The sequence below is a fragment of the Chionomys nivalis genome, chromosome 8 (assembly GCF_950005125.1).
Source record: "Chionomys nivalis chromosome 8, mChiNiv1.1, whole genome shotgun sequence".
Lineage (NCBI taxonomy): Eukaryota > Metazoa > Chordata > Mammalia > Rodentia > Cricetidae > Chionomys > Chionomys nivalis.
In genome coordinates, this window is record NC_080093.1 from 7,525,000 (window position 1) to 7,544,830 (window position 19,831).

The 19,831-nt window shown below is 43.8% G+C and overlaps 1 pseudogene; it reads left to right on the forward strand.

Annotated features, from left to right (window-relative positions):
• The first annotated feature begins 1 nt into the window (after position 1).
• On the forward strand, positions 2 to 18,869 carry LOC130879252 (NADH dehydrogenase [ubiquinone] 1 beta subcomplex subunit 4-like; annotated as a pseudogene).
• The last annotated feature ends 962 nt before the right edge of the window (positions 18,870 to 19,831 follow it).

Here is a 19,831-nt window from a genome sequence, read left to right on the forward strand (position 1 = left end):
AATGGCGGCTGCGGCGGGGGCGGAGCCGGCGCTGGGGGCGGAACCACTCCGCGATCGCCGCGGGTCACAGGGGGCGACGGAGGCGGCCCCGTGTCATCGAGTCGGAAGGGTCACGTTCCCGCGGCCCTTCTGGGTGGGCATCCCGCCATAACTTAGTGTCTGTCGTTCTGTTTGCTGAGAGCAGCTGGGGAGCCCGGCTCGGAGAAGCCGTGCTCGGAAGGCGGGACCGCGCCACCTCCGGACGCGGGGACAATGGTCGCGCCCGGGAGGGGCGGGGCCTGCTCGGCGCCAAAGCCTGGAGTGAGCCGAGCGGAGCCAATCGGCGAGCGCGCCCGAGGTCACGCGGTCGCCCGGCCGCCGAAGAAGGGTGGCTCGTCCCGCTAGCGCCTGGCTTGAATGTAGGTCTCCTTGTGACGCTTGGAATTCGGAGCTCGGAACCACCGGGCTCCTTTATTCTCTGTCTGACCATAGGGCGCCTCCTACTGGTTCTGAGCCTCCAGACCGCTCTGAGAGGCCCGGAGGATGCTAGATGTGAAGATTTTGTGTTTGATTGAGGGAAGTGGTTTTTGCTTTGTTTTTCTGGGCCGCTCTCAGACAGCCCAGGCGGGTCAGGAATTCACCTTGTAGCTGAGGACGAGCTTGAACTCCGTATCTTCATCTCCCCCCCAACCCCCCTTCCCACCTTGAGTGTGCTAATAGGGGGGCAAACGCCTTTAATCCCAGCATTCGGGAGGCAGAGGCAGGCAGATCTCCGAGTTTGAAGCCAGCCTGGTCTTAAAAGCAAGTTCCAGGGCAGCTAGGGTTGTTATATAGAAACCCTATCTCAAAAAAAAAAAAAATTAATAATATAAAGACTTATTAAGATTCAATGAAAATGACCATACAACATACACAAACGTAGGGGACACAAAGTGAGGAGTCCAAGAATAAGAAAATAAAAACGTAGGTTCTAAAAATAAGAATGTAGAAATAAAGAAATATAAAGTTATAAGTCTAGGAGAATGAGAACAGCTTTCTCAGCAGATGAAGGATCAGTCATTCACAGTGTGCTATTTTCTCGGATGCTTGGGAAGCCTCCATCAGCTTAGTTTATATAGAAACCCTGTCTCAAAAAAAATTAATAATATAAAGACTTATTAAGATTCAATGAATATGACCACACAACATACACAAATGTAGGGAACACAAAGTGAAGAGTCCAAGAATAAGAAGATAAAAACGTCATCTCATTTTACAATAGGGCACTGTAGATAGGAAATGTCTCCTAGTAATCTTTGAAAATCATTTAGAGGCTACAATCAATCTCTCCTAATTTGGACCTTTGAGGTCTAATTTTTTGTAAACCTATTTTATATCCTAAATAATTAATAGAATCTCTTCTTTCTATTTTTTTCAGGAGAAATTTGTAATCTCTATCAAGTCAAAACTTCTTTTACTTCTTCAAACATTCTCTCTAAAGTATTTACATTTGAATCAGATAGCAAAATGTCATCCATATAATGGTAAACTATAAATTCAGGAAATTGTTTTAAGTATCATTTCCAAAAGCTGACTTACAAAATATTGGCACAGGGTGAGGCTATATAACTTTTGCATAGAGAATTAGTGATGTGGGAGTCCCCTCTTGTGCTGTGATTACCATTAATGACTAAAGAAACTGGTTTGGGCCTATAGCAGGGTAGAACTTAGGTAGGCAGGGAAAATGAAACTGAATACTGGGAGGAAGAAGGCAGAGTCAGGGAGATACCATGGAGCCACCAGAGTCAGACGTGCCAAAGCTTTAGCCGGTAAGCCACTGCCACATGGTGATACACAGATACAGAGATGGGTTAAATTAATATGTAAAAGCAAGCCAATAAGAACTTAGAGCTAATGGGCCAAGCAGTGTTTTAATTAATACAGTTTCTGTGTGATTATTTTGGGTATAAGCTAGCTGGGAGGCTGGGAAGAACAAGCAGCCTACCTCCTTGAAAACTGATATCTTCAAAAGTCAGAGATTCAATTATTATTTGTGTAGCTTCTGAATTTGGTATCATTTTTACTGCTGAAGTCAATCTTTGTAAGAAATCTGTAAAGGCTTCCTTTGGGCCCTGTGTAACTTTAGTAAATGACTCAATTTTCTTTTTTATTTCCCAGTTCTGTCCCAAGCATTCAAAGCTGCTGCACAATACAATACCAGGGTATGGTCATCATATGCAGATTGCATGTCTATAGTAGCATGATATGGGATTAACCTCTGTATGCTATGAATATGTTTTATTACCATTGGTTAATAAAAAAAAAAAGCTGCTTTGGCCTGTGGCAGGGCAGAATACAGTTAGGCAGAGAAACTAAACTGAATGCAGGGAGAAAGAAGACACAGTTAGGCAGACGCCATGTAGCCACCCAACAAGCAAGATGTGAGGTAAAAAACCATGAACCTTATGGTAAAATGTAAAATAATAAGATATTGATTCATTTAAGACATAAGATCTAGCTAAGAATATGCCGAAGCCATTGGGCAAATAGTTTTGTAATTAATATATTACATATAATATATGTGATTATTTGGGTCTGGGTAGCCAGAAAGTGAAAGCACAGTCTCCATTTACATAATGGCACCCAGCATTTGGCAATATACATTCACATAAGAAAGTTTTTTTTAAAAAAGGGCCTTTTAGACCCACAAAAACAGGAGTCCAATTACAGCTTCTCAGTAGCTGCATTTTTTCAGATAGGCTCTGTTTGCTGGCCACACCAGAAGCATAGCTTCTTTAAGAGACAGCTTCCTGGTTCATACTCTTAGCACAAATGGCTCTGGATCTTTCGAGAGGTCTTACTAAGAGCATTTAAATGGGGTTTGTGAGCAGAGTGCTGCAAGTTGCTTAATGGTGACAAAGACCCACTAAGTCACTGGAGTTTGGACGGTGACTTTGGCTTGCACAAGCAATGAATATACCTCTGCCATGTTGGAAGGGGCAGGGCCAACAAGCAAAGTCGCAGCATTAGTCCTAGCCATGCCTACTTAGCATTTTTTAAAAAAAAAAATTCTCCTGGTCAGAAAATTCCTGACTAATGTGGTTTGATGCAACAAGATCCCCCAAAAGGTCTCCATGAACCCTAAAAACACTTTGCCCAACAAACAGTTGAAAGCAGTTTAGAGAAAACAACACCCAAATTCCCAAAATGATTGTTTATAAATGTTTGTTTTCATTTAAAGGAATTATTTAAATTGAGGCTGCACTTTCATTTCCCATCCACCCAGACCCAAATAATCACACAAAAACTAAATTAATTACAACACTGTTTGGTCAGTGGTTCAGGTACATCTTAAATGAACCCATTTCTATTATTTTACATTTTATCACGAAGCTCCTGGTTTGTTACCTCACATCTGGCTTCTTAGGTGGCTACATGGTATCTGCCTATCTGTGCCTTCTTTCTTCCTGCATTCAGTTTAGTTTTTTTCACCTAGATCTCTTCTCCCCTGCCATAGGCCAAAGCAGCTTTTTTTTTTTAATTAACCAATGGTAATAGAACATATTCATAGCATACAGAGGGGAATCCCACATCAGTAGCATAGTGTCCTTCTCCAAGAATTTGATCTTAGGAGATGTTTACTCCATTGTTCAATAATCTTTGCCTTTTCTCTGAACCAGATACTCCACTGTAATTAAAGATCAGACTCTAAAATGCCATTAATCAATTATATCCAGTCTTTAGGGATGATTCTATTATCCCTAAACTGACCACAAGTTTAACATTTGCTTCACGAAAGGTGAATAAATGTCATATTATACTATTGCTTCCTTGAATTTCCTTAAACCTAACATTGGCACAGAAGGCCAGTTAGCTGTAACAGAGCCTCTGCCATTTGGCAATTCCTGTAAGGTTACTGAATATATTAATGTTGGTTGTCTGAAAACCTTAGGTTTGTTCTTCTCTATTTTTATACTGCAATGCTGAAATTGACTCTCCATTAAATTCTTCTGTCTGGATTTGAATATCTCTGTCATCTGTTTTATTAGGTTTATATAAAGCCTGTATCTTAGTGCTCTGATTAACCAACCTTTTTAGTGATAAGACAAAAATGATAAAGCTGATAATGCTTACAATTGACGTTATACAAATCCCATCTAAATTAAATATCCTCAGCCAGGGCAGTGGTGGTGCACACCTTTAATCCCAGCACTCCGGAGGCAGAGGCAGAGGCAGGTGGATCTCTGTGAGTTTGAAGCCAGCCTAGTCTACAATAGCTAGTTCTAGGACAGATTCTAAAACTACAGCAAACCCTGTCTTGAAAAAAGAAAACCAATAAATAAATAAATAAATTAGATATCCTCTCATTTAATTGTTCTACTTTCAAACTGTCTAGCATATTATCATACTGTATGAGCCTTCTTTCCTCACCTCTGATTTTGTGCACCCTTGAGAAGGAAACTAGAGAGGCAGCATTATCTCTGGACCAGATGTTGAAGTGAACATTAGCTGTAGGAACACATTGAGCTAAAGACCTGGAAGTTATTAAATAAAATCCCTACTGTCTGAAGATCATGCCTGAGGTCACAGTTATCCTTGGGATCATTTTATTCAAAGCAAAAAGAGAAACACCTTTGCTTTTTTGCTTACTTGGTTTCACTGTCACTGGTGAGTTCATCTTTCTTGCTACTGCCACTTCTGATGCTGATGAAGGTGGTGATGGTGATGATGATGGTGGTGGTAATGGTGGTGGTGGTGATGATGGTGATGATGGTAATGGTGGTGGTGATGATGGTGATGATGGTGGTGGTGATGGTGATGATGATGGTGGTGGTAATGGTGGTGGTGGTGATGATGATGGTGGTGATAGTGATGATGATGGTAATGCTGGTGGTGATGATGGTGGTGGTGATGGTGGTAGTGATGGTGATTGTTGTAATAATAGTGGCGGGGCTGCGTCCCCGGCACCCGGCTGCCCGCATGGCTTTACCAGAAATAATTACACGGAAACTGTATTCTTTTAAACATTGCTTGGCCCATTAGCTCTAGCCTCTTACTGGCTAGCTCTCATATCTAGATTAACCCATTTCTAATAATCTGTGTAGCACCATGATCTGGTGGCTTACCAGGGAGATCTTAACCTGTGTCTGTGTCTGGTGGGCGAATCATGGCGACTCAGTGACTCGGCTTCTTTCTCCCAGCATTCTGTTCTGTTTACTCCACCTATCTAATTTTCTGTCCTATCAGGGCCAAGCAGTTTTCTTTATTAATTAACCAATGAAAGCAAGAGATAAATGCAAGACCCACCTCCATCATTTCCCCTTTTTCTGTTTAAACAAAAAAGAAAGACTTTAACTTTAACATAGTAAAATTACATATAACAAAACAGTTATCAAGCAAGAATTACAGTTACAATATTTATATCTACTTTATCTTTTATCATAACTAAGGAAAACTATAACTATCTATTTATTCTTCAACTCCATCAAAGACTCCAGAAGGATATAATATTACCTAAGTAAACAAGAAATAAGAAAACTCTAGAAATGACAGAGACATCTTGCTGCCTGGACAGTCATCCAAAGTTTCTCTGTACCGTCGAGGCATCCATCTTCGGCCTTCAGGCCCATAGTTTTCAGCAGACATTTCCATGAAGCAGGAAATTCCAAAGACAATTCAGTCACTTTCTGCTGTGTCCTGCAGAATGTCTCGCAGACTCTTTCATGAGTCAGGAACCCCAAAAGACCATCTCACCTTCAGGCAAGTTCAGCAGTCCTCTCCCTGTAGGTTCTCTGTGTCCAGCTTATGCATCAGTCCAGGCAAGAGCAGTTTCTTACCCAAATAGCTATCAAACTCCATAAGGAGCCTCTTCGATGCCCATCTTCCTCTTGAAGTAGATGGTGCTGCCAGGAGCAGATGTGTCTCATTGTCATGAAAAGCCCTAAGTTATTAAAACATTAAATGCCATATTCTGTTGTCTTTGAAAGATATGAAGAATGTCTATCCAACTGAAATATATATATATATCCAGAAAATCTAACTAACATGACTACAAGCTTGACTATTATTCATGATTATCCATCAACAACCTATATTTCCTAATTATACATTACATTTTAAAAATGAACTACACAATCACAATACCTTAATCAAGATCAGAAATACATATACATATAACAAAATTGACCTTAAAATCCATACCAATGCTCCAAAACCACAGAGAAACCCTGTCTCGAAAAACCAAAAAAAAAAATCCATACCAATGTAAATTATTCATATCTATATCATATCCCCCTTTAAATGTAAAAGAACATTTATAAACAATATTTGGGAATATGGGCACAGTTTTTTCTCTCCAAACTGCTTCCTGCTGAATGGGGGCGCTGTATTCAGATCTTTCATGGTGTAACCTGTGTGTCAGGGTCATCTCAGTCGGCAAGTGAATGAAGTAATTTTCTGAAGGTGTTCACAGCAACCTTTCAGGAGGGCGTGGTCTATCATACCATATTGGGATAGACGCAATCCACAGAGTGTCATCCTCTGTGAAAACAAAAGAAGACCCTCTCCAAAGCATCATATCCTTAGACCCATATTCTGAAATCATAATACCCTTATATCCATTCTGGTTTAGCTTGGCAGCCCATATAATGAAATGTCTCTCTGCACTTAGCTCCTTTACAGTCAAAAATTTTAAAGAAAACACAATAATACAAAGAATCCAGACTCTCTGTGAATTTTCCATTTTTACGTGGCTTATTTTTCTTTATTTTTTTTAATCTATAACTATCTGTACTCTGTCTCTTTAAAGACTTTACCCTTTTTTTAAGACATTAACTTTATTCTTTATATATTTTTTTCTCTCTCAAGCCTACGTACATTCATCCAACAGTGTCTGAATCAGTTCTATTGTGAATCTGTAATTTTTTTACTATCCAGGAGCATTTCTTAAAATGTTAAGCAGTTCTTAAAAACTTAAGATGCACCATATACAAGTAATACGGTACCACCTATGTCCTGCTCAGTCTAAACCTTAACTGCCCTGTTATTATGGTAATTACGGTAGTTCCTGCCTGGGACCAGCACAGTTCAGCATGGCGGAGCTGAGCCCTCCTGCCTCAGAGCCATTTGGTGCCCCTGAGCCACACACAGTTCCAGGCACACAGCAGTCCACATTGCCATCAAGCAAGCCATAGCACTTTACTCCAAATGCTCCATTCAAAGACTCTCTCCCGCAGGAGTCAGAGAGAGATCGTGATGGCCACACAGCCCAGAAAGCCGGCATTTTAAAACAGCCATTTTTTTCCTGTTGCTGAGTCAGGACAATTTCTTCGCTGCACGCAACCCACAAACAGCAAAAAGCTGTCTTAAATTCTCTCTGTGTCTTTTTAAAGCCCTCTCAGGTTTTACGTGGAGTTCATTAGCACGTTGGGTGCCACTCTGTTGTAATATGAGCGGCGGGGCTGCGTCCCCGGCACCCGATGGCTTTACCCAAAATAATTACACGGAAACTGTATTCTTTTAATCACTGCCTGGCCCATTAGTTCCAGCCTCTTATTGGCTAGCTCTTACATATTGATCTAACCCATTTCTAATATTCTGTGTAGTACCACGAGCTGGCTTACCAGGAAAGATCTTAACCTGCGTCTGTCTGGAGTGGGAAAATCATGGCGACTCACTGATTCGGCTTCTTTCTCCCAGCATTCTGTTCTGTTTACTCCGCCTATCTAATTTTCTGTCCTATCAGGGCCAAGCAGTTTTCTTTATTAATTAACCAATGAAAGCAACAGATAAATGCAAGACCCACCTCCATTAGGTGATGATGATGATGATGATGATGATGGTGATGGTGATGGTGATGGTGGTGGTGGTGATGGTGGTGGTGGTGATGGTAGTGGTGATGATGGTGATGATGGTGGTGGTGATGATGGTGGTGGTGATGATGATGGTGATGATGGTGGTGGTGATGATGATGATGGTGATGGTGATGGTGATGGTGATGATGATGGTGATGGTGGTAATGATGATGATGATGGTGGTGATGATGGTGATGGTGGTAATGATGATGATGATTGCTTCCCTAATATTAGAACCAGTGTCTTTGGGCCTGCAATGTGGACTGAAGACCAGTAACTCTCTAGGACTCCTCAAGGCCTTTGGCACAGATTGAAACTGCTGAGACACCCAGTCTCACAGGCTGAGCAAATACCAGGTACTCAGCCTCTCCAGTGTCAGACAGCCATTGTTTGACTACTCTGACTGCCAATCAGAAATCCTCTTTCATTGTCCACACTCTGCATGTTCTGATCCTCATCCTACACACGACCCTGACCAGAGAGCCACCACATATAACTCGGGAGTAAAACAGTCCCTCCACATACAGCTGGGTGGAGTGCTCTGCAGAGAGTCTTGTGCCATCCCATAGCAGTGCAATGTGAAGACCCGAAGATCGAGATTTGAATAAAGAACTCCTCAAATAAAAAAGCACCAAGAAAGGCAAGCACTAATGAGTGTGGATGCTCACTAAGACCATTTCTCTTGGTTGCTGTCTTAGTTTCTCTTATTGCTGTTAGGAGACACCGTGACCAAAGAAACTCTTGTGAAAGAAAGCATTTAATTGGGGGCTTGCTTATAGTTGTCAAGGTTTAGTCCATGATCACCATTGCAGGAGGCAGGCAGGCAACGATTCTAAGGGACTAAGTGCTTTTCGTAGAAATGTACTAGCTAATACAGCAAGTACAATTATTGTCTTATTACACAGGAGATAAAAGAAGCAAATTTAAACCCTAAAGAAACAACTTCGAAAGAAAGAACATTGGATCTAAAAGCTGATAGAAGGGGCTGAAGAGATGACTTAGCCACTTAGCCATTAAGAGCACTTGTTCTTTTTTTTTTTTTCTTTCGAGACAGGGTTTCTCTGTGGCTTTGGAGCCTGTCCTGGAACTAGCTCTGTAGACCAGGCTGGTCTCGAACTCACAGAGATCTGCCTGCCTCTGCCTCCCGAGTGCTGGGATTAAAGGCGTGCACCACCATCGCCCGGCCCAAGCACACTTGTTCTAGCAGAGGACCGGAGTTTGGAGACTTACAACCATCTGTAACTCCAGTTCCAAGGGATCTTTTGCCCCCTTGTGGACTCTACAGACATTGCACCAGTGTGGTACACAGACATGCATGTAGCCCCAAACCCCATAAACATAAAGTAAAAATGAGCAAATCTTTTTAAACTGTATTTACTTATTGTGTGTGTTTTTATACGTGCATGCTCACATGCTGCAGTGCACACGTGGAGGGCACAAGACAAGCTGATGGAATTGGTTTTTTCCTCAGGATGGGTCCTGAGACTGGACTCAGGTCGCCAGGCTTGCAGAGCAAGCGCGTTGATTTTCCCTCTGAGCTGTCTCCCCAGCTGTCTTAGTCACTGCTGTTCTCTGTTGTGCGGGACGATCAAAGAAGGAGGGTCACTCTAGAATGTAACTTAGGCTCTCTGGCAGCAGGGAGGTCCAACCTCTGACGAACTAAACCTTGAACAGCTGTTTAGAATTGCACTGATTATGACCCAAAAGCTATATTTTGGGTAAAACATACATGTTCCTCATACCAAAGCCCCTTTGATCTATTCTATATCTTCTCTGAATGAAATCATAAAACTCCCACAACTTTAGTCTTTATTGTACACTGTTTACAGTGCCCAATAATTCAAGAAATTCTGTGTACCCAGATAGTCTTGTGTCCAAAGCCGTGAAATGGATGGAGAACCCCTTCAGAAAAACAACTCTATAAATCATAGAAAACGATCATTGTTATCTACTATGATTTTTCCAATGTCTAAGTACCTCCGACAAACAGCTATTACATTCTAATGTTCCCCTAGATACAATGACTCTACTAGATTCCCACTACAAGTTAGTGTTTCTATTGTTGCGATGAGACACCATGACCAAGGCAACTCTTGGTCAAGAGAAAGAGTTTACTTGGGGCTTGCTTACAGTTTCAGGGTCTCAGTCCATTATCATCATGGCAAGAGCATGGTAGCACAAAACCAGACATGGTATTGGCTAAGTTCCTTAGAGTTCTACATCCTAATCCTCAGGCAGCAAGGAAACTGGAAGTGGAGAGGGCTGGACCAGGTACAGGCTTTTGAAACCTCAAAGCCCACCCCCAGTGACATACTTCTTCGAACAAGGCCACACTTTCTAATCCTTTCAAACAGTTCCACTCTCTGGTGACAAAACATTCAAATGTATGAGCCTATGGGGATCATTCTTATTCAAACCATCACATCAGCCCTCCACTAAACTACCCCCTCCCTCCTGACAAGGTCTCTCTATGTGGTCCTGGATGTCCTGGAACTCTATATGTAAACTAGGCTGGCCTCGAACTCACAGCCGCTGCCTCCTGACTGCTAGGATTAAAGGCCTATGTCCCATGACTGGCTTTCCACTAAACTCTATTTTTTTAATTTAAATTTTATTTTATATGCATCTGGGAGCTTTGCTTGCATGTGTGTCTGTGTAAAACCTGCCTGGTACCTGCTGAGGTCAGAGGAGGATGGTGAATCAGCTGGAACTGGACTTAGAGAAGGCTATGAGCCACTATGTGGGTACTAGAAACTGAACGAGTGCTCTTAACTGCTGAGCCAACTCCGCAGCCCTTTGCTAAACTCTTGCTCAAACGAAACAGAACAGTTCTGACACCCATTGCACCTCGCAGTGTATCACTGGGGTCCATTCTCCCTGGACTAGAGAGTTTAAGCAATCATAAGAATTTTTCCACACTAAAGTCACTGGCTGTCAATAGACATATAATGCTTGTGAAAAGCAGGAAAACACAATTTTACTCAGAATTTTTCATCTAGTTATGAAAACAGAGCACCATAATATGCAATTCTCTAAAACAATAAAAAATACACACATTCAATAGATATGTACCAATTTGGACTTTATTTTCCCAGGGTTAAGTTTGTTCTTGTTGAAATGTACTTTTATCTGCTGAGTCTTTTTTTTTTTAAGATTTCTTTTTAGATTTATTTAATTATGTATACAGTATTCTGTCTGCATGTATGCCTGCAGGCCAGAAGTGGGCACCAGATCTCATTACAGATGGTTGTGAGCCACCATGTGGTTGCTGGGAATTGAACTCAGGACCTTTGAAAGAGCAGGCAGTGCTCTTAACTGCTAAGCCATCTCTCCAGCCTCCTATCTGCTGAGTCTTATCTTAAAATTTGGTTTTTATTTTACATGTTTTTGTATCTTGATATAATTTACACAGTAATTCACTTTGATTGTATAACTGAATCACTTTGCAACCCTAAAAAACAAAAAACACTAGCTCTTCCTAGTCCATTTGTAAAACATTGTCCTATCTACTGTGTCTGTAAAGTGAATATGCATGTTTACCCTTTTGGTTTGTTTTGGGTTGGGTTTTTATTTTTAACAAAGGGTTCACTATGTAGCTCCAGCTGGCCTGGAACTCACCATGTATAAACTCAGAGATCTATCTACTTGACTGCTTTTGTGCTGGGATTAAAGGCTTGAACCTAGCTGTTTGTGTTTCCTGAAACAGGCTCTCTCTCCCTAGGCAGCATCGCCTAGCCTGGAACTCACGACATAGCTCTCATGAATTCTCTTCCTCAGGAATCCTCTTCCTCCACACCCTAAGTTCTAAGATTTCAGAACCACTACACTTGACTCAACTGATCACAACGTGAGAGCAGTGGAGGTTGCTCTCAGCATCAGTTTTCATCATTTCCACTAGAGGGCACTCTTACACTTATAACTGTGAGGCACTCCAGAACTAGGGTGCCCGTAAACCAAGAAAGGGTGGGGACAGGGACACGAAGATCAATGATCATTTCCTGAACACTCATGCCATCTTGTGCCATTCTAAGACTCAATAAAGGTCTTGCGGTTGGAAAGATGGCTCTTGAATAATAGGCGCTTGCCACCAAGCCTGATGACCTTGAGTTCAACCCCTAGGACACACACAGACATAAGAAAAGGACCCTATTCCCACTAGAGTCCTTTGACCTCCGCACGCACATCCCATGTGCCTTTCCCCGCCCCACAAATAACAAACGAGTGAATGAATATTAAAAACTCATCGGAGACTTTAAACCCAGTGACTGTGTACTTGTGGCTAAAATCCAACACGGTCATGGCAAATAGAGTGGGTCAAGGTGAAAGAGGCAGCTTGCACAGCAGAGAGTCCTGGTTATTAGCTGCACAAGAACAGAAGTGTAGACATGGGATGTACATTTAAAATAGCATGGTAAGTTTGGTGTTCTTTCTAGTTTATAACGTGGTGAGAGAGACTGGATGAGTGATATACTTGTGCGCCATTCCCAAAGTCCAGAGTAGGCAGGAACTCCTCCATGGGCAGCTGTGGCTCACAGGTGTGGAGATGAGAGGCAGCAGGACATAGGTCAGCATCTCAAGGGTGAGCTAAGCTTCTGCTTTCTACATGCCGACAGGCATGCATTTGCGTAACACACACACACACACACACACACACACACTTTTATTGCATTTTATTAATGCATGTAGGCATGCATGTGCCAGGCACTCACGTGGAGGTCAGAAGACAGACTGCTCCTGGAGAGGATGAAGAGGTCCGTTCTCTTTCCACCAAGTCATTTCAGGACTGAGTTCAGGTAGTCAGGTTTGATGACAAGAATCCCTTTACTGGCTGAGCCATGTCCCCCACCCCTTTTCACTGGGGGGGAGGGTCACCGCTGCTAGTCCTTTTATCACAGTAGTCTAGAGTCAAGACAGGCAGATCGCTGAGTTCAAGGCTAGCCTTATCTACACATAGTGGGTTCCTTGCTAGACATGGCTACATAGTGGGACTCCTGTCTCAAAAATTATACTTAATTTCTCCCCTCTCCCTCTCACCCGTCATCCCCCCCCCTCGTGTGTGTGTTTGGGTACAAATGTGTCACAGCCCACATGTGGAGGTCACCTTCAGGAATTAGCACAGCTCTCTCTCTCCACCAGCAGGTCCCAGGTTGTCAGGGTGGTGGCAGCATCTTAAGCCACAGCCATCCCACTGGTCTACCACTATAAACCTTAGCCTGTTACTCTGCCTAGGAAAATGTGGCAGGCTCCTTCCGTGACCTGTTATTTCTGCATGCATGCATTTGATATTTTCTGAGTTCTCCCTCTGTTCCGGGCATCTGGCAAGTCCCTGCAGGGCGGCAGTGAAATGGACAAATGCTTACAAGATTCCTCTTTCTGGCTGAGAGCGGGAAAGTCCTGGCAGCTGTCTGTATCTTCCATCACCACCTTCGATCACTCACCAGTGGGGGAAAATGGTCAACCCTAGTGGTGCCAGGGCCAGCTCTGAGGCTCAGCTAATCACCACTCAGGGTCACCTTTCGACTCCAACAGAACTTCACTGAGTGAACCTCTGAAATCCAAAAGAAGAGGCTCTCCTTGAGAACGCATCCCATAGCCACCCTGCCCTTGTTCCAACGCTGCCCGTGTACAGAAAGACCTTGCGCCAAAGCTGTTGGATACGGCAGAAGCCGTGTGGGGTCACAAGCAAGGATTTGATTTAAGAAACTAACAAAAAGTAGCTGTGTGATTTTTGGATACTACAGATTTTATGATTTTGAACCTCAGTTTCCCCATTTGTAAAAGGGAAATGGTGGCAGCGCTTCAAAGGTGTAAATCCATAGGCAGTTAAGAGTCAGTTGAACACAAGCCGAGCAGGAGCCCAGGATCCTCTAACTCCTTCATTCTTCAGCTAGAGAGCTGAGGCCCAGCTTCAAAAGGCAATAAACAGCAGTTAGACAGAGCTAGTTTGAAATCTTGGCTCTACCCATGTCTTCAGCAACTTCTTCTAATCTGTGAAATGTAGCAAGGTTGTTGCCAGGACTAAAGGAGATACATTAAACTCTTGGCATCAAATCCTAGTATAAAATTCTCGAACTTAAAATGTTTCTTTGTTTCATTCCTTCTTCCCCCAACCCCCAGTCAAACTAGGTCCTAACTTGAACACACAGGCCCCAGATCAGCAGCTGACCTAAGCGGACGCAGGCTAGGGACCTAGGCAGATTCCCACCACACGGAGTCCCTGACCAGGGGCAAGCATACTGCAGTTTGCTGGTCTGTAAAAGGTGGGAATAGTAGTAACCATTTCTAAGTGCCAGTGTGAAACCTGTGCTCCTTTTGAAAAGATCTGGTAAGTGTTCTCTTCCCCTTGGATTTTTGAGACAGGGTCTTGCTCTGCAGCTCTGATGGTCCTGGAGCCCATGGCATCTCCCAGCCTCATCCTCTGAAATGCTGGAATTATAAGCACATGCCACTACGCCTGGCTTAAGTGTCTGTTTTTTTTTGTTTGTTTGTTTTTTGTTTTTTTGTCTTGCAACCATGGCTCCGATCAATGAGACTCTCCAATAGATAAGCGGTAATGCTGGTATTTATTTATCAATTGCTTCATGATTTTACTTGTGTGCCAGGCTGTTATCACAGCTGGCATTCACAGGATTCAACAAGACTCTTGCTCTCCCATTCCTTACAGTGCAGAAGAAATACAGTGGCTGAGGCTGTGAATCAGTTTGTTAAAGAACTAGCTTAGCATGGGTTCTGTTCCCAGCACAGCCTGTCAACAGGCCATGGTGGCACCTGCCTGCAACCCCCAGCATTTGGGAGGTAGAGGCAGGAGGGCCGTAAGTTCAAGGCCATCCTCTGCTGTCTGTAGAATATGACGTCACCCTGCACTACATGAGACCTCACTTCAACAAAAGCAAGAGATAGGTCTTGGTCACAGGACTGTGGGCCAGTGACTTCAGGGACAACCTAGCTAGTCAGCTCTTAAAAGTCTAGACTCCAGGACTAGGGAGAGAGTCAATCAATAAAGTTCTTGCCACGTAAACATGAAGACCCAAGTTCGACCCCCCAGAACTAACTCACCTCTCTCTCTCTCTCTCTCTCTCTCTCTCTCTCCCAAACAGATGCACACCCACCCACATAAATATGCATGCATGAGCTTGCATCATGCACACATATGTATAGACACGGAGCTGGGCAATTGAGATTTCTGTAGGCCCTGCTGGTTTGTCATCTTGCATAATCCTTACTCTTCCTGTGTTCCCACACAATAGTGGCCATCACACTTCCCTCACGGGCTACCCTGGATGCTAAATGACTTTGTTTTGGTAATGAGATGAGGCTCATGGGATGTTCTCTGTACATGTTTGTTTAATTAATACAACCAGGGCAGCATTCAGATGGGAAAGTGACTTTCGAGCAGAGGGAACAGAGAACATGAGCAATCGAGTGCAGTCCTACACTCGGCTCACCTGCCTGCCACTGAAAGTGGTCCCAACAGTCACACCTGGAAGAACTTTTCATCCAAGACTCTTGGTTTGCAGGTAAAGAAACTCAAGCCAGAGAGAAAAAGTAGTTACCAAGACAGGAGGTAGAATAATGATACCCAAACACAGGACTGGAGAGATGGCTCAGTGGTTCAGAGCACTGACTGCTCTTCCAGAGGACCTGGATTTAATTCCCAGCACCCACATGGCAGCTCACAACTGTCTGTAACTACAGTTCCAGGGGATCTGACACCCTTACACAGACAAAACACCAGTGCACATAAAATAATAATAATAAATAATAGTAATAATAATAATACACAAGCATGTGCATATTCCAAGCTCTCGAATCTATGGGTATCTGATGTTATATGTCAGAGGGACTTTGCTGAGATGACAGTTAAAGATTTTGAACGAGGAAGACTATCTCGGCTATCAGGATGGGTCCAAGGCCATCACAAGTTCCTTATGAGAGAGGAGACAGAGTGTTGGATGTCGGGGTGGTGTGTACCAAGGAGCCAGGGCATGTGTGTGTGTGTGTGTGTGTGACTAGGACCTCCGCTCTCTCTACACGACCTTCTAATCTGAGCCCTTGTTTTCCTGCTCTTTGTCCCAGGCACCAAGTTTGCTAGTTCCCTTTGATAAAATGCCCTCCTCCCCCTCCTGTCTTTAGTGACAGGTCAGAGGGCCTTGCCTTGGCAGCAGAAGTCAGGGTGTAGTCAGAAAGCCAAGTGGGAACCTTTGGCAAGAGGTCACCTTTGGGCAAGATGCACAAATTTAGGAAAGCAGCCTACGGTAGAGGGATACAGCTGGGGTCCTTCAGAAGATAAGCCCTGGTGAGTGAGATGGGAAACTGCAGGATGCCAGTCCTCTGGAGCTGTGTGTGCAGATTAGCCTGGCCAAAGAGGCCTATTGAGGCTGGGTTTTGAAGGGACTCAGACCTCTCTTTTGAACACCTCAAATCTATGAAAGCTTGGGGCTGGAGAGATGGCTCAGTGGTTAAGAGCATTGCCTGCTCTTCCAAAGGTCCTGAGTTCAATTCCCGGCAACCACATGGTGGCTCACAACCATCTGTTATGAGGTCTGGTGCCCTCTTCTGACCTGCACACATACACACAGACAGAATATTGTATACATAATAAATAAATATTTAAAAAAAATCTATGAAAGCTTGAATCTCTTATATAAAGTGGAATAGCGTTTGCTTTAGAACTATGTTCATCCTCTTATGGACTTTAAATCATCTCTAGATGCCTATGACAACATAGATATTATATAGTTCTTCGGTGTTGTTTAGCAACTGTTCGGGACAGACACAGGTGGCTTTTTGTTTGTTTGTTTATGTTTTGGTTGCTGAGTCAGGGTCTTGCCGCGTAGCTTTGCTTGGTCTGGAACTTGCTATGTAGACTACACTGGCCTCTAACTGTGATCCTCTTGTTTCGCCCTCGTAAGTGCTGGACTTTCAGGAGTCTGTCACAATGCCCATCTCAGACACAAGTTGTTGTTGTTTGGGACAGGGTCTCTACATAGTCCTGCTGTCCTGAACTTGCTGTGTAGAGCAGGGTGGCCTTGAACTCATAGAGATCCACCTGCCTCTGCCTCCTGAGTGCTGAGATTAAAGGTGTGTGCCACCACACTCTGCTTCAGACACAAGTTTTAAAAATATTCTGATTTTTTTGTTTTATATTTTGTTCTTGTTTGTTTGTTTTTATATACCAACCCCAGTTCCCCCACCTTCTCTTAACCACTTAGCCATTTCTTCAGTCTTGAGATCCCATTTTTAAGAAAAACAATACATTAAAAAGTCTGAAAAGACATATCATAAAATACCCCTGATGATTGTCTCTAGTCGATGGGGTTGGAGGAAGCCTCAGTGTTTTTCATTTGGTTTACCGAATATTTTCCAGTTTAATAACTAACATGATAAAAGCAAATCGTCTGTAAAAATAATTAAAGGGAAGTGAGCACTAGTGACACCCGCTTTGTGACTAGGTCTTTCCGTCTGTCCTCTTTCCAGAGCCCTGTAGGGAGGTTCCCAGCCACACTTCACTATGTGGGAACGGACACACCGACACCAGGTAGCTCACCTACGACCTCACAGTTCCCAAGGGCCAGAGCCAAGCAGTCCCAGCTAAGTCCAGCCACTCCCTCCTTCTACAGAACTCCCCAGGGTCTCGGGGATTTGGTCTAGGCAACTTCCGGGAAGGGGTGTGGAAATGGGAGGGTGGAGGAGGTTTGAGGCAGTCTCGCTTTAGAGCCCTGGATGTCCTTGAATGGAATATGTCTTCCAGGCTGGCCTAGAACTCACAGCAAGCCTCCTGCCTCGGCCTCCCCAGTGTAGGAGTACAGATGTGAATGGGCCACCTTCTGCAGATTTAGTACCCATGGCTTGCTTCCTACCAGAGAAGGGACAAAGCTATGACAGTCATCGTGGGGCCCCTGAACTTGAGGACTGATCTTGGAAATCAGCACATCTATTTCCTGTTCACTGTTCCTATTCTTATTGATAAGTCAGAGTAAACTGATCTCGTGAAACATGATTAGGGATGGGGCACTGAGGGAAGCTGGTACCCTAGCATGGCACCAGGCCCGGGGGCAAAACTCACAGGCTCTGGCTGGCTGTCCTGACTGCTTTTCTGTGAGCCTCCTTCACCCTGCCTCCTAGAAGGTAGGTCACTGGAAATAAAGCTTTCTCTTTTGTGAATACCAGTACTTGGTTGACACCCCCCCACCTCCCGCTCCCTTTTCCAGCATAGGCCAACCTAGGACCCTGGGATAAACATTGGTTTCCATTGTGAAGTAACCAATGAGAGACACGCCAGTCTGGAGTTGGTACCCATACCACTTTGTACAGTGTTTGGCCTAGAACCATCCAACGTGGAATGAATTCATCCCTGACCACAGAAACACCTAGGTGACAAGCCTTTGCCCCTAAACGTGAGGAACCCGGGAGAGACTGTTTCTACTGTTACTCACCTTTGCCTACTTATGCAAACTTGTCAGATTACATGGGCATCTTTGTATTATATAGGTACACATGCATATACAATACATATACATGAGTGTATTTTGTGGATGGTTAGGAATAATATATATTGATACACAATGTATAAATAGATATTATGTATATACGTGTATGTGTGTACCTGTATCCTTTGCACTTTAGGCTGGATTCTTGGCTCCAGCAACAAGTAACTGAAGTGCAAATGTGCGCCCAGAGCTAAGGTGTCGGGTTCCAAGTATAACCCAGTGCCCCTGGCCACTTTTCCCCATTCCCTCGATTCAGCTGAGTCTCCAGAGACCCAAAAGGTATAGGCCGAGCACTTGAGCATAAGGGACCTGCTTAAGCAGGAGCATCTGCTTCAGCACAAGGGCCCCAAACACCGAGCTCGCAAACTACCTTGATTCGTTGGACCTATGTAAGATCAGAAAATATTTATCCTAATTTCAGACTCACTCCCAAAACTCACTTTTAGGAGCTGAAGCAGCATTTGGGCTCCTCATCTTCTGGTATTATGTTTTCAAAACAGACAGGGACAGAAAGGCAAGACTTATCCAGAAAGGAAAATTGGGCTGAACATTTAACGTCTCCTATTAAGTTTGGCAACAATGACTCTATTCTTGCATAAATAAAAGTTTTAGCCGGGCGGTGGTGGCGCACGCCTTTAATCCCAGCACTCGGGAGGCAGAGGCAGGCGGATCTCTGTGAGTTCGAGGCCAGCCTGGTCTACAAGAGCTAGTTCCAGGACAGGCTCCAAAGCCACAGAAAAACCCTGTCTCGAAAAACCAAAAAAAAAAAAAAAAAAAAGTTTTATTGATCACTGAAAAGAAAGGGGCTAAACCAGCACCCACCTCAGTTTCCTAATCCACAAAGCAGAAAGAGGGACAGTGCCTAGCTTGTCGTGTTGTTGCGAGGATCAGATTAAAGTACAGGGTTCCACGGGTGATGCGCTCCTTTAATTCTAGTACTCAGGAAGAAGATCTCTTTGAGTTTGGGCTACATAGTTCCAAGACAGTCAGGGCTATATAATGAGATTCTGTATCAAAAAGAAAGAAAGCGGTGGGTGGGGGGGAGGACAGAGAAAAGAAGGAAGGAAGAAAATGAAAGACAGAGAGAGGGAAGGAAGGAGAGAGGGAGGGAAGGAGAGAGGGAGGGAAGGAGAGAGGGAGGGAAGGAGAGAGGGAGGGAAGGAGAGAGGGAGGGAAGGAGAGAGGGAGGGAGGGAGAGAGGGAGGGAGGGAGGAAGGAAGAAAAGAAAGAAAGAAAGGAAGGAAGGAAGGAAGGAAGGAAGGAAGGAAGGAAGGAAGGAAGGAAGAGAGAGAAAGAAAAAGAAAGAGTAGGTTTCCAGTAATAACCCTTTCTTTAGGTCAGAAGTTGCCCAAGTGGTCAGCAAACAGAACAAACTGTTAGTATTTTCTAAAGCCCCAACTGTGTTCTCCTGAACTGACGGGAAGTTGGCCCAAAGCAATGACTGTGGACTGCCTGCCTGAGTCCAGCACTCCCCTCTTCCAGCATCCGTTCAATAGGATATTCATCTCGTTGAATGTCTACTGTGAATCT